The sequence below is a fragment of the Eucyclogobius newberryi genome, unplaced genomic scaffold (assembly GCF_026437365.1).
Source record: "Eucyclogobius newberryi isolate DKJ021-1_F unplaced genomic scaffold, fEucNew1.0.hap1 SCAF_145, whole genome shotgun sequence".
Taxonomy (NCBI): Eukaryota; Metazoa; Chordata; class Actinopteri; order Gobiiformes; family Gobiidae; genus Eucyclogobius; species Eucyclogobius newberryi.
The window spans coordinates 164,920-177,500 of NW_027315774.1; the positions used below are offsets into that span (position 1 = coordinate 164,920).

The following is a 12,581-nucleotide window of genomic DNA, read 5'->3' on the forward strand; positions in this document are numbered from 1 at the left end:
TGTCAGTGTCAGTGTCAGAGTCAGAGTCAGTGTCAGAGTCAGAGTCAGAGTCAGTGTCAGAGTCAGTGTCAGAGTCAGTGTAAGAGTCAGAGTCAGTGTCGGAGTCAGTGTCAGAGTCAGTGTCAGAGTCAGAGTCAGAGTCAGTGTCAGAGTCAGTGTCAGAGTCAGTGTCAGAGTCAGTGTCAGAGTCAGTGTCAGTGTCAGAGTCAGTGTCAGAGTCGGTGTCAGAGTCAGTGTCAGAGTCAGTGTCAGTGTCAGAGTCAGTGTCAGAGTCAGTGTCAGTGTCAGTGCCAGAGTCAGTGTCTGTGTCAGAGTCAGTGTCAGAGTCAGTGTCAGAGTCAGAGTAAGAGTCAGTGTCAGAGTCAGTGTCAGAGTCAGTGTCAGAGTCAGTGTCAGTGTCTGTGTCAGAGTCAGTGTCTGTGTCAGTGTCAGAGTCACTGTCTGTGTCAGAGTCACTGTCTGTGTCAGTGTCTGTGTCAGAGTCAGTGTCAGTGTCTGTGTCAGAGTCAGTGTCTATGTTAGTGTCAGTGTCTGTGTAAGAGTCAGTGTCAGTGTCTGTGTCAGAGTCAGTGTCTGTGTCAGAGTCAGTGTCTGTGTCATGTTGTCTGTGTTGTGTGTTTTGGCTTGAACCTTGCTGCCGTTCATCAGAATCTATTTATAAAATCACTATTTTAAATGTCTTGATCAGGAACACAAGAGGGAGGGGGGAGGGGGGAGGGGGAGGGGGCACGGCGACGGGGGAGGGCGGGGGGGAGGAGGAAGGGGGAGGGAGGAGGAAGGGGGAGGGGCCAGGGGGAGTGTGAATGAGGCTGACCCACATTTCAGATTTGGAAGCAGCGCTGCAGCCAAAGAACTGTGAGCACATTTCAACATCAGATCAGACGGGCGCGAACATCGAGCTCATGAACACAATATGTTTGTTCCGTCGTCTTCGTCCACTTGATCCAAAGTCGTCCACTTTAAAACCGTTTCTTAAATTAACATCATTCATGGTCTGATGGGAAAAAAGAAAGATATTACGCATATTTAAAGTCCACATTATGATGGTGCAGCAGCAAAGAAAATGACCTTTGTGTTCACTTTGTTTAATAGATATTCAGTCCATAAGTGGGATTTGCATTTATTGATTTAGATTTATTTAAATTAATGTATTATTTTATTGTATTTATTGTTTTTATTTATTTATTTTATTTATTTTATTTATTTTATTTATTTTATTTATTTTATTCATTTTATTTATTTTATTTATTTTATTTATTTTATTTATTTATTTCATTTTATTTATTGTATTTATTTTATTTATTTCATGTATTTTATGTATTTTAGGACTTATAAGTTTATTCTCTGACTTATCTAGGGCTGCAATGATTTTGACAATAACTGTGTTTTAAATCTACTTTGTGTTCAAACTGTGACTTCAATTTGATCATGATATATTGTGCAGTTTTAATAATAATAATAATGTTAACTAGAACAACTGTGCGTGTGCCGCGCCTTTAACTGCGCCGCGCCTTTCAGAAGCTGAAGCAGAAGAAGAACGAGGCGGTGAAAGCGCTCGTGTAACGGAGACAAACGTCAGAATATCTATCATCACCAGCCTCAGTCTATTTTACAGCTTTTATTTTGACGACCCTGTTGCCATCACACTGAAGGTGCGGCGGGCTCCTTTTCCTTCTGGTGCTCCTTCTGAGCACCAGCTGTCTAAGTCCAGGGGTAAATGCTCAATCATCTCCCAAGGTCTGGAGCAGAGCGAGCTAAGGCCTTGTCACGTCCTGGCCCCTGAAGCGCCCCTCCACGCGCCCCCCTGAAGCGCCCCTTCACGCGCCCCTCTGAAGTGCCCCCCTGAAGCGCCCCTCCACGCGCCCCTTGAAGCGCCCCTCCACGCGCCCCTTGAAGCGCCCCTCCACGCGCCCCTGTCCTGAGCGTGGAGCCTGAGCTCGGCTGAACATTCTTGGCTGTTGTCGAGCTGCTGCACGAACCATGAAGTGATGAACGATGGACAGATGCAGAGGAAGTGACACGGACAGATAAACACAAGTGTGTTGGCTCCTGACGGCTCCATCTGACCCGCCCCTGCAGCATGTCCCGGGACGGTCTGGGCGTGAAGCGTCTGGGATGAGAATCAGCTCCTCCAGATCTGAGGTCATGCTTCTCAACCAGAGAAAGGTGTCTTTTCCTCTCCAGGTGGGTGGAGTCCTTGTCCTCTCCAGGTGGGTGGAGTCCTTGTCCTTTCCAGGTGGGTGGAGTCCTTGTCCTCTCCAGGTGGGTGGAGTCCTTGTCCTCTCCAGGTGGGTGGTGTCCTTGTCCTCTCCAGGTGGGTGGAGTCCTTGTCCTCTCCAGGTGGGTGGGGAGTCCTTGTCCTCTCCAGGTGGTTGAAATCAGTTTCCTCCTCAGGGGGGGGGCTGGTCACTTTGAGATAGTGCGAGGAGCTCGAAGTAGAGCCGCTGCTCCTCCAGCTCAGGCTCATCTGCTCTGCAGTCTCCTGGACAGAGCCTCCCTGAGGAAACTGGAGTCGAACCCAGAACCTTCTGAGTGCATTAGTCCTACACTGTGCTTTTCACTCAAACTATCTTTGTCATTTTTTGAACTGTTCATTCACTCCTCACTGAGGTAAGAAACAGCCACAGCTGCCCTGGGGCAGACTGAGGGGAGCGAGGCTGTTCATCTGTGCCATGTGTGATGGGTCACAATGACCTTTGACCCTTTTCAGTGTTCTTCCTGTGATGAAACGGTGCTAAAAACAAACAACACCATATCAATGGCATCATTTCTGGCTCTTTTCCACTAAACTGTTCTCAAATCCGAGCTCCTCCCACTGAGTCTATGATTGGCTGATGTCTCGTCCTTTTCACAGAGCGAACACAAAAGGAGCCGAGGCTTTTGACAGATTAATACAGTGTTTGAGTCATGGCCATTGTTTACCGCCGCCGCCGTTCCTCATCCTCAAATTAGAGCCGACTTCTGCGATTGTGTCGTCCTCTGAGCGGGCGCATAATCAGCGCTCGCTCAGAGCATCGTTCACGTGCCGCACGGACTCGGGGAAAAGCCTTTATCCCCGCTCCAGAGCCATTACCCCGTCCCGCCGGCATAAATCTGCTGCGAGGACGAGACGACGAAACAGGCCTTAACTCACGCAACCGGAACAAGGATGTTTGAGGCTCCTCAAGGGCGGAGCCATGGCCATAAAGGCTCCTCGTTCAAATCCTACTTCAGCTTGTGTGGTTTTGTGTTTGCCGGGCCGGAGAGCGGGGGCAGGACGGGCCGGAGAGCGGGGGAAGGACGGGCCGGACGGGCCGGAGAGCGGGGGCAGGACGGGCAGGAGAGCGGGGGCGGGACGGGCTGGACGGGCCGGAGAGCGGGGGCAGGACGGGCAGGAGAGCGGGGGCGGGACGGGCTGGACGGGCCGGAGAGCGGGGGCAGGACGGGCAGGAGAGCGGGGGCGGGACAGGCTGGACGGGCCGGAGAGCGGGGGCAGGACGGGCTAACAAGGCTGAGCTGTAATTAAATCCTGGGGCGGAGCCAGAGCGCTGACAGGGCCGTCATCAGCCGGTTAATTAATAGAAACGTAGAACACGAAACCTCGTCAACGGGAAACAAGGCAAATGATGGAGTGAGGGCGACGTGAGGGTGAGGAGGGTAGAGCTGCCCGAGAGGTCAAAGGTCATGAGGGTGAGGAGGGTAGAGCTGCCCGAGAGGTCAAAGGTCATGAGGGTGAGGAGGGTAGAGCTGCCCGAGAGGTCAAAGGTCATGAGGGTGAGGAGGGTAGAGCTGCCCGAGAGGTCAAAGGTCATGAGGGTGAGGAGGGTAGAGCTGCCCGAGAGGTCAAAGGTCATGAGGGTGAGGAGGCTAGAGCTGCCCGAGAGGTCAAAGGTCATGAGGGTGAGGAGGCTAGAGCTGCCCGAGAGGTCAAAGGTCAGGTTTAAGTGACAAAGAGGAGAAGAAGAACAAGAAATGAAGAAGATGTGACAACGAAAATAAAGACGTTTAAAGGGAAAAATGATGAAGATTTATATCTGGACATGACACTGTAGCCGCAGCTGCCCCGGGGCAAACGTGAACGATATGAAGCGACAGGAGGCGTCACTCTGACACTTTTACCAACGAAATGCATGATTAAAGGAGCGAGAAAAGGGGAACAATAAAACTGAAATGACAATAACTCTAAGAAATGTTCAATAAAACAAGAGCTGCAATAAAGAAATGAATCGTAAGAGTTAAGGTTATATTTATGTCATGTCTGTAATGAGGCCGTCCACAGCTCAAGTCTGATCCGTCCACCACAAAGAGCGTTTATGTCCTGATCCCGCTCTGACTCTGAGGCCCTGAGCAGCTGTCGGGACGTCCTGAGGGAGGTCTAGGTTTAGTCTGGTCCTGGGGTCTCGCCCCCCCCCCCCTTCAGGCCGGACCCTCCTTCTCCTCCAGGACTATTCTGAACACTGTTTATGGAGGAGCGTGCTCAGGCGTGATCCTCAGCATCTTCCGACGTCTCACCTCCTCCAGAACTCACAGAACTCACAGAACTCACAGAACTCACAGAACTCACAGAACTCACAGAACTCACAGAACTCACAGAACTCACAGAACTCACAGAACTCAGAGTTTAGTTTGTTCAGACTTTTAAGGCCTCAACATCTCGATCTCAAACCTCCGTTTCACTAATTTAAATGAGGCCGAAGCATTTGGAGGAAAAAAATGTGTTTGCAGCAGCAGTCTCACGAGTACAGCAGTCTCACAAGTACACGAGAGTACAGCAGCCTCACGAGTACACGAGAGTACAGCAGCCTCACGAGTACAGCAGTCTCACGAGTACAGCAGTCTCACGAGTACAGCAGTCTCACAAGTACATAAGAGTACAGCAGCCTCACGAGTACAGCAGTCTCACGAGTACAGCAGTCTCACGAGTACAGCAGTCTCACAAGTACATAAGAGTACAGCAGCCTCACGAGTACACGAGAGTACAGCAGCCTCACGAGTACACGAGAGTACAGCAGCCTCACGAGTACAGCCGTCTCATGAGTACACGAGAGTACAGCAGCCTCACGAGTACACGAGAGTACAGCAGCCTCACGAGTACAGCCGTCTCATGAGTACACGAGAGTACAGCAGCCTCACGAGTACACAAGAGTACAGCAGCCTCACGAGTACAGCATCCCCACAAGTACACGAGAGTACAGCAGCCTCACGAATACAGCCGTCTCACGAGTACACAAGAGTACAGCAGCCTCACGAGTACACAAGAGTACAGCAGCCTCACGAGTACAGCATCCCCACGAGTACACAAGAGTACAGCAGCCTCACGAGTAAAGCCGTCTCAAGAGTACACGAGAGTACAGCAGCCTCACGAGTACAGCCGTCTCAAGAGTACACAAGAGTACAGCAGCCTCACGACTACAGCATCCCCACAAGTACACAAGAGTACAGCAGCCTCACGAGTACAGCAGTCTCACGAGTACAGCAGTCTCACGAGTACAGCAGTCTCACAAGTACATGAGAGTACAGCAGCCTCACGAGTACACGAGAGTACAGCAGCCTCACGAGTACAGCAGTCTCACGAGTACAGCAGTCTCACGAGTACAGCAGTCTCACAAGTACATGAGAGTACAGCAGCCTCACGAGTACACGAGAGTACAGCAGCCTCACGAGTACACGAGAGTACAGCAGCCTCACGAGTACAGCCGTCTCATGAGTACACGAGAGTACAGCAGCCTCACGAGTACACGAGAGTACAGCAGCCTCACGAGTACAGCCGTCTCATGAGTACACGAGAGTACAGCAGCCTCACGAGTACACAAGAGTACAGCAGCCTCACGAGTACAGCATCCCCACAAGTACACGAGAGTACAGCAGCCTCACGAATACAGCCGTCTCACGAGTACACGAGAGTACAGCAGCCTCACGAGTACATAAGAGTACAGCAGCCTCACGAGTACAGCATCCCCACGAGTACACAAGAGTACAGCAGCCTCACGAGTAAAGCCGTCTCAAGAGTACACGAGAGTACAGCAGCCTCACGAGTACAGCCGTCTCAAGAGTACACAAGAGTACAGCAGCCTCACGACTACAGCATCCCCACAAGTACACAAGAGTACAGCAGCCTCACAAGTACAGCCGTCTCAAAAGAACACGAGAGTTCAGCAGTCTCACGGGTACACGAGAGTACAGCAGCCTCACGAGTACAGCATCCTCACAAGTATACGAGAGTACAGCAGCCTCACGAGTACAGCATCCTCACAAGTATACGAGAGTACAGCAGCCTCACGAGTACATGAGAATACATCGGCCTCACGAGTACAGCAGCCTCACATGTACATGAGAGTACAGCAGCTTCACGAGTACAGCAGCCTCACGAGTACACGAGAGTACAGCAGCCTCACGAGTACAGCAGCCTCACGAGTACACGAGAGTACAGCAGCCTCACGAGTACAGTAGCCTCACGAGTACAGCATCCCCACAAGTACACAAGAGTACAGCAGCCTCACGAGCACAGTAGCCTCACGAGTATACAAGAGCAGATAATATACAGTCTATAATTAGTATATTGTCTTTCATTTGACACTTTACACTTTTCTTGTTCGTCTTGATAATGACAGAATGTCACTTCAAACTCTTTACACTCGAGGTTTGTCTCTTGTTCTTCCTTTAAAGCCTCAGTGTGTCACTTTATGCAGGTGGAAAGTCTCCTGCACCATTCACTGGAAATGGAAAAGTTAAAAGCAGAATCGTGAACATTCGTCATGAGACGGTTAAGTTTGATGCCACAGTGTGGAACATTATATAAAGGAACAACATTTCCATGGAAACAAGCAGGAGGAGGAGGCTTCTCAAGTACGAGTCAAGTTTGCGGCGAGGCAAGCTATAACAGCAAAGACACATTTAACAGAGCAATAAAAACATCCAAACTGGATTTAATTTTTTGTTTTGTTTTAGTTTTTGGCTAAAAGTTGCGTACTGGGGCTTTAATGATAGAAAATACTCTCACACACAACATTTGATGCCGTCCTACAGCTGAGCGAGCGGGGCGGGGGGCCGTCCTACAGCTGAGCGAGCGGGGCGGGGGGCCGTCCTACAGCTGAGCGAGCGGGGCGGGGGCCGGGCGGGGGCCGGGCAAAGCGTGGTGTGAGGAAGACGATCCGCGGGGTGAGCTCAGGCGAGAGTGGAATTACGGCGCGACGGAAGGAAAAACCAGAAGCAGGTTTAATAAGACGTTAAGAGATTAAGGGCCATAAATGCTGACCCGCCCCTGCCACAACGCACCCCTGCCACGACCCACACCTACCCCTGGCACGACCCACACCTACCCCTGCCACAACCCACCCCTGCCCCTGCCCCTGCCATGACCCACTCCTGCCCCTGCCACGACCCACACCTACCACTGCCACAACCCACCCCTGCCCCTGCCCCTGCCATGACCCACTCCTGCCCCTGCCACGACCCACACCTACCACTGCCACAACCCACCCCTGCCCCTGCCCCTGCCATGACCCACCCCTGCCATCATTTTCAATCATCTGACGGTTTCTAAACAGAGAATATGTACAAATAGAAATGGTGTATTATAGATTTTGGGGTTGATGTTTTGGGGTCTGTTCAGTCCAGATTAGATGATCTAAATGTGACTATGATTATTGTTTATAGTCGACTGGACATGATGATGAGCTTTTGTAACAACTGAAGTCCTGCAGTGTTGAGTTTTAATGTAAATATTGTATAGATATAGTATTAGCGGCTCATGCTCGTTCGTTATATGTGACAATACTTTAGATTATTATCATGTTTACATTAGTTTGTATGTTTAAAATGACTTCATTCACTTCTTTAGTGCAAGTCTCTCATGACGCTCGTGTTGAAATGCAAACGTCATCAGATGTTTTCTTGTTCTGACAACTTTATCATGACTTAATCCTAAAACATGGTCGGGTAATTAACACGCCCGTCTAAAAAGCCTGGTCCACTAACGACCCACAAAGCAGCGCAGCGTTCTGAGCGACGGCCTGAAGAAACACGAGCCATCGCCAAGTTAGCGCTCGGCAGCTCTGAGCGGCTCACTCGCTTTGACTCTGGGTCGCTGACGTGGAAAAGTTCAAGGTTGCAGTCGTCACTTTAGCACCAGAACACAGACGTTAGTGAACCTGAGTCTCTAGGGCCGCTGACCGCTCACGCTGACCGCTCACGCTGACCGCTCAGGCTGACCCCTCAAGCTGACCGCTCACGGTGATCGGCCCGTGTCGCCGGGAAGCTGCCAAATGTCGACACTAAAGCGCGAGTTCACAGCTCCGCCGGCGCTTTGCCCGGATGTACAAGGTCATTACAGGCAGCGACAGGGAACGAGCAGGAGAGACTCTGCACGTTTAATCATGAGGAGAACCAAAACATGACAGAGAACAAGCAGGAGAGACTCTGCACGTTTAATCATGAGAACCAAAACATGACAGAGAACGAGCAGGAGAGACTCTGCACGTTTAATCATGAGAACCAAAACATGACAGAGAACGAGCAGGAGAGACTCTGCACGTTTAATCATGAGAACCAAAACATGACAGAGAACGAGCAGGAGAGACTCTGCACGTTTAATCATGAGAACCAAAACATGACAGAGAACGAGCAGGAGAGACTCTGCACGTTTAATCATGAGAACCAAAACATGACAGGGAACGAGCAGGAGAGACTCTGCACGTTTAATCATGAGAACCAAAACATGACAGAGAACGAGCAGGAGAGACTCTGCACGTTTAATCATGAGAACCAAAACATGACAGAGAACGAGCAGGAGAGACTCTGCACGTTTAATCATGAGAACCAAAACATGACAGGGAACGAGCAGGAGAGACTCTGCACGTTTAATCATGAGAACCAAAACATGACAGGGAACGAGCAGGAGAGACTCTGCACATTTAATCATGAGAACCAAAACATGACAGAGAACGAGCAGGAGAGACTCTGCACGTTTAATCATGAGAACCAAAACATGACAGGGAACGAGCAGGAGAGACTCTGCACGTTTAATCATGAGAACCAAAACATGACAGAGAACGAGCAGGAGAGACTCTGCACGTTTAATCATGAGAACCAAAACATGACAGAGAACGAGCAGGAGAGACTCTGCACGTTTAATCATGAGAACCAAAACATGACAGAGAACGAGCAGGAGAGACTCTGCACGTTTAATCATGAGAACCAAAACATGACAGAGAACGAGCAGGAGAGACTCTGCACGTTTAATCATGAGAACCAAAACATGACAGAGAACGAGCAGGAGAGACTGCACGACCAGAACAGCAGATCAGGCGCGTGAGGCGACAGCAGCGAAACCAACAAGAGGCTGATGGATGAGAACATGCATCATCAGCTCTGACACTACAACATGTCTGAGTTCTTTTGAACTCCTGAGTTTCTCTCATGTTGAGGATATTTGGGATATTTTCACACTGATATTTCCCTGAGAATCACTGCATCTTCAGTCAAAGTCTTAAGTCAGAACAACGTACAACAGGATTTTGCACAGAACGTTCTGACGGACGGGAAGTGTTTGTTGTTTATTTGGTCTTTAGAGTGCACTTTGGTCTTGAGACCAAGTGCACTCTAAAGACCGAAGTGCACTCTAAAGACCAAAGTGCACTCTAAAGACCAAAGTGCACTCTAAAGACCAAAGTGCACTCTAAAGACCGAAGTGCACTCTAAAGACCGAAGTGCACTCTAAAGGCCGAAGTGCACTCTAAAGACCGAAGTGCACTCTAAAGACCGAAGTGCACTCTAAAGGCCGAAGTGCACTCTAAAGACCGAAGTGCACTCTAAAGGCCGAAGTGCACTCTAAAGGCCGAAGTGCACTCTAAAGACCGAAGTGCACTCTAAAGGCCGAAGTGCACTCTAAAGGCCGAAGTGCACTCTAAAGACCGAAGTGCACTCTAAAGGCCGAAGTGCACTCTAAAGGCCGAAGTGCACTCTAAAGGCCGAAGTGCACTCTAAAGACCGAAGTGCACTCTAAAGACCAGAATTCACTGGTTTGTTGCTTGTGCTGCTCATGTTTCGTTGCTGTTTCTCATGTGTTTTTATGACGCAGTAAAAGCGCCGCATGTCGTCATCTCGCTGTAAATATCTGTCGACTTTCAATGTAACACTAACTTGACTTTAATCTAACTTGACTTTAATCTAACTTGACTTTAATCTAACTTGACTTTAATCTAACTTGACTTTAATCTAACTTGACTTTAATCTAACTTGACTTTAATCTAACTTGACTTTAATCTAACTTGACTTTAATCCAACTTGACTTTAATCTAACTTGACTTAAATCTAACTTGACTTTAATATAACTTGACTTTAATCTAACTTGACTTTAATCCAACTTGACTTTAATCTAACTTGACTTTAATCCAACTTGACTTTAATCTAACTTGACGTAAATCTAACTTGACTTTAATCCAACTTGACTTTAATCTAACTTGACTTAAATCTAACTTGACTTTAATCTAACTTGACTTTAATCTAACTTGACTTAAATCTAACTTGACTTTAATCTAACTTGACTTTAATCTAACTTGACTTTAATCTAACTTGACTTTAATCTAACTTGACTTTAATCTAACTTGACTTTAATCTAACTTGACTTTAATCTAACTTGACTTTAATCTAACTTGACTTTAATCTAACTTGACTTTAATCTAACTTGACTTTAATCCAACTTGACTTTAATCTAACTTGACTTAAATCTAACTTGACTTTAATCTAACTTGACTTTAATCTAACTTGACTTTAATCCAACTTGACTTTAATCTAACTTGACGTAAATCTAACTTGACTTTAATCTAACTTGACTTAAATCTAACTTGACTTAAATCTAACTTGACTTTAATCTAACTTGACTTAAATCTAACTTGACTTAAATCTAACACTGACTTTACAACACGAGATGTTCAAAACTAAAATATTCAACCTCAAAATGAAACTTGTTTAGAAAATGTTTTTTTAAAAAATGGCAAACTAAGGAATAAATAAAATAATACAGAGATAAAATACTATCTTTAGGAAACAAATATGTTTTCTTTGTCAAACCCTTTGAATCGTCTAAACTGTGAATACATGGAAACCATGGCAACACTGTACTTTCCTCTGTAGCGCTGGATACTTTAGGACAGTCTTAGTCTTAGTCTTAGACTTAGACTTAGACTTGGTCTTGGTCTTGGTCTTGGTCTTGGTCTTAGTCTTAGACTTAGTCTTAGTCTTAGACTTAGTCTTAGTCTTAGACTTAGTCTTAGTCTTAGACTTAGTCTTAGACTTAGACTTAGTCTTAGTCTTAGTCTTAGTCTTAGTCTTAGTCTTAGTCTTAGACTTAGTCTTAGTCTTAGACTTAGTCTTAGACTTAGTCTTAGTCTTAGTCTTAGTCTTAGTCTTAGTCTTAGTCTTAGACTTAGTCTTAGTCTTAGTCTTAGACTTAGTCTTAGTCTTGGTCTTGGTCTTGGTCTTAGTCTTGGCCTTAGTCTTGGTCTTAGTCATAGTCTTAGACTTAGTCTTAGACTTAGACTTAGTCTTAGACTTAGTCTTAGACTTAGTCTTAGTGTTAGACTTAGTCTTAGACTTAGTCTTAGACTTAGACATAGTCTTAGTCTTAGACTTAGTCTTAGTCTTAGACTTAGTCTTAGACTTAGACTTAGACTTAGTCTTAGACTTAGTCTTAGACTTAGTCTTAGTCTTAGACTTAGTCTTAGACTTAGTCTTAGTCTTAGTCTTAGTCTTAGACTTAGTCTTAGTCTTAGACTTAGTCTTAGACTTAGTCTTAGTCTTAGACTTAGTCTTAGTCTTAGACTTAGTCTTAGACTTAGTCTTAGTCTTAGACTTAGTCTTAGTCTTAGTCTTAGTCTTAGTCTTAGACTTAGTCTTAGTCTTAGTCTTAGTCTTAGTCTTAGTCTTAGTCTTAGACTTAGTCTTAGTCTTAGTCTTAGTCTTAGACTTAGTCTTAGTCTTAGTCTTAGTCTTAGTCTTAGTCTTAGTCTTAGACTTAGTCTTAGTCTTAGACTTAGTCTTAGACTTAGTCTTAGTCTTAGTCTTAGTCTTAGTCTTAGACTTAGTCTTAGTCTTAGACTTAGTCTTAGACTTAGTCTTAGTCTTAGACTTAGTCTTAGACTTAGTCTTAGTCTTAGTCTTAGTCTTAGACTTAGTCTTAGTCTTAGTCTTAGTCTTAGACTTAGTCTTAGTCTTAGTCTTAGTCTTAGACTTAGTCTTAGTCTTAGACTTAGTCTTAGACTTAGTCTTAGTCTTAGACTTAGTCTTAGACTTAGTCTTAGTCTTAGTCTTAGTCTTAGACTTAGTCTTAGTCTTAGTCTTAGTCTTAGTCTTAGTCTTAGTCTTAGACTTGGTCTTAGTCTTAGTCTTAGTCTTAGACTTAGTCTTAGTCTTAGTCTTAGTCTTAGTCTTAGTCTTAGACTTAGTCTTAGTCTTAGACTTAGTCTTAGACTTAGTCTTAGTCTTAGTCTTAGTCTTAGTCTTAGTCTTAGACTTAGTCTTAGTCTTAGTCTTAGTCTTAGACTTAGTCTTAGTCTTAGTCTTAGTCTTAGTCTTAGTCTTAGTCTTAGTCTTAGGTTTAAAGT

The 12,581-nt window shown here is 46.3% G+C and overlaps 1 protein-coding gene across 1 annotated transcript in view; it reads right to left on the minus strand.

Moving 5' to 3' along the window:
• The window catches only part of LOC140360216 (myosin-binding protein C, fast-type-like), a 159,855-nt gene that overhangs the window by 147,136 nt on the left and 138 nt on the right, over positions 1-12,581 (minus strand). The gene's annotated exons all lie outside the window — the stretch shown is intronic.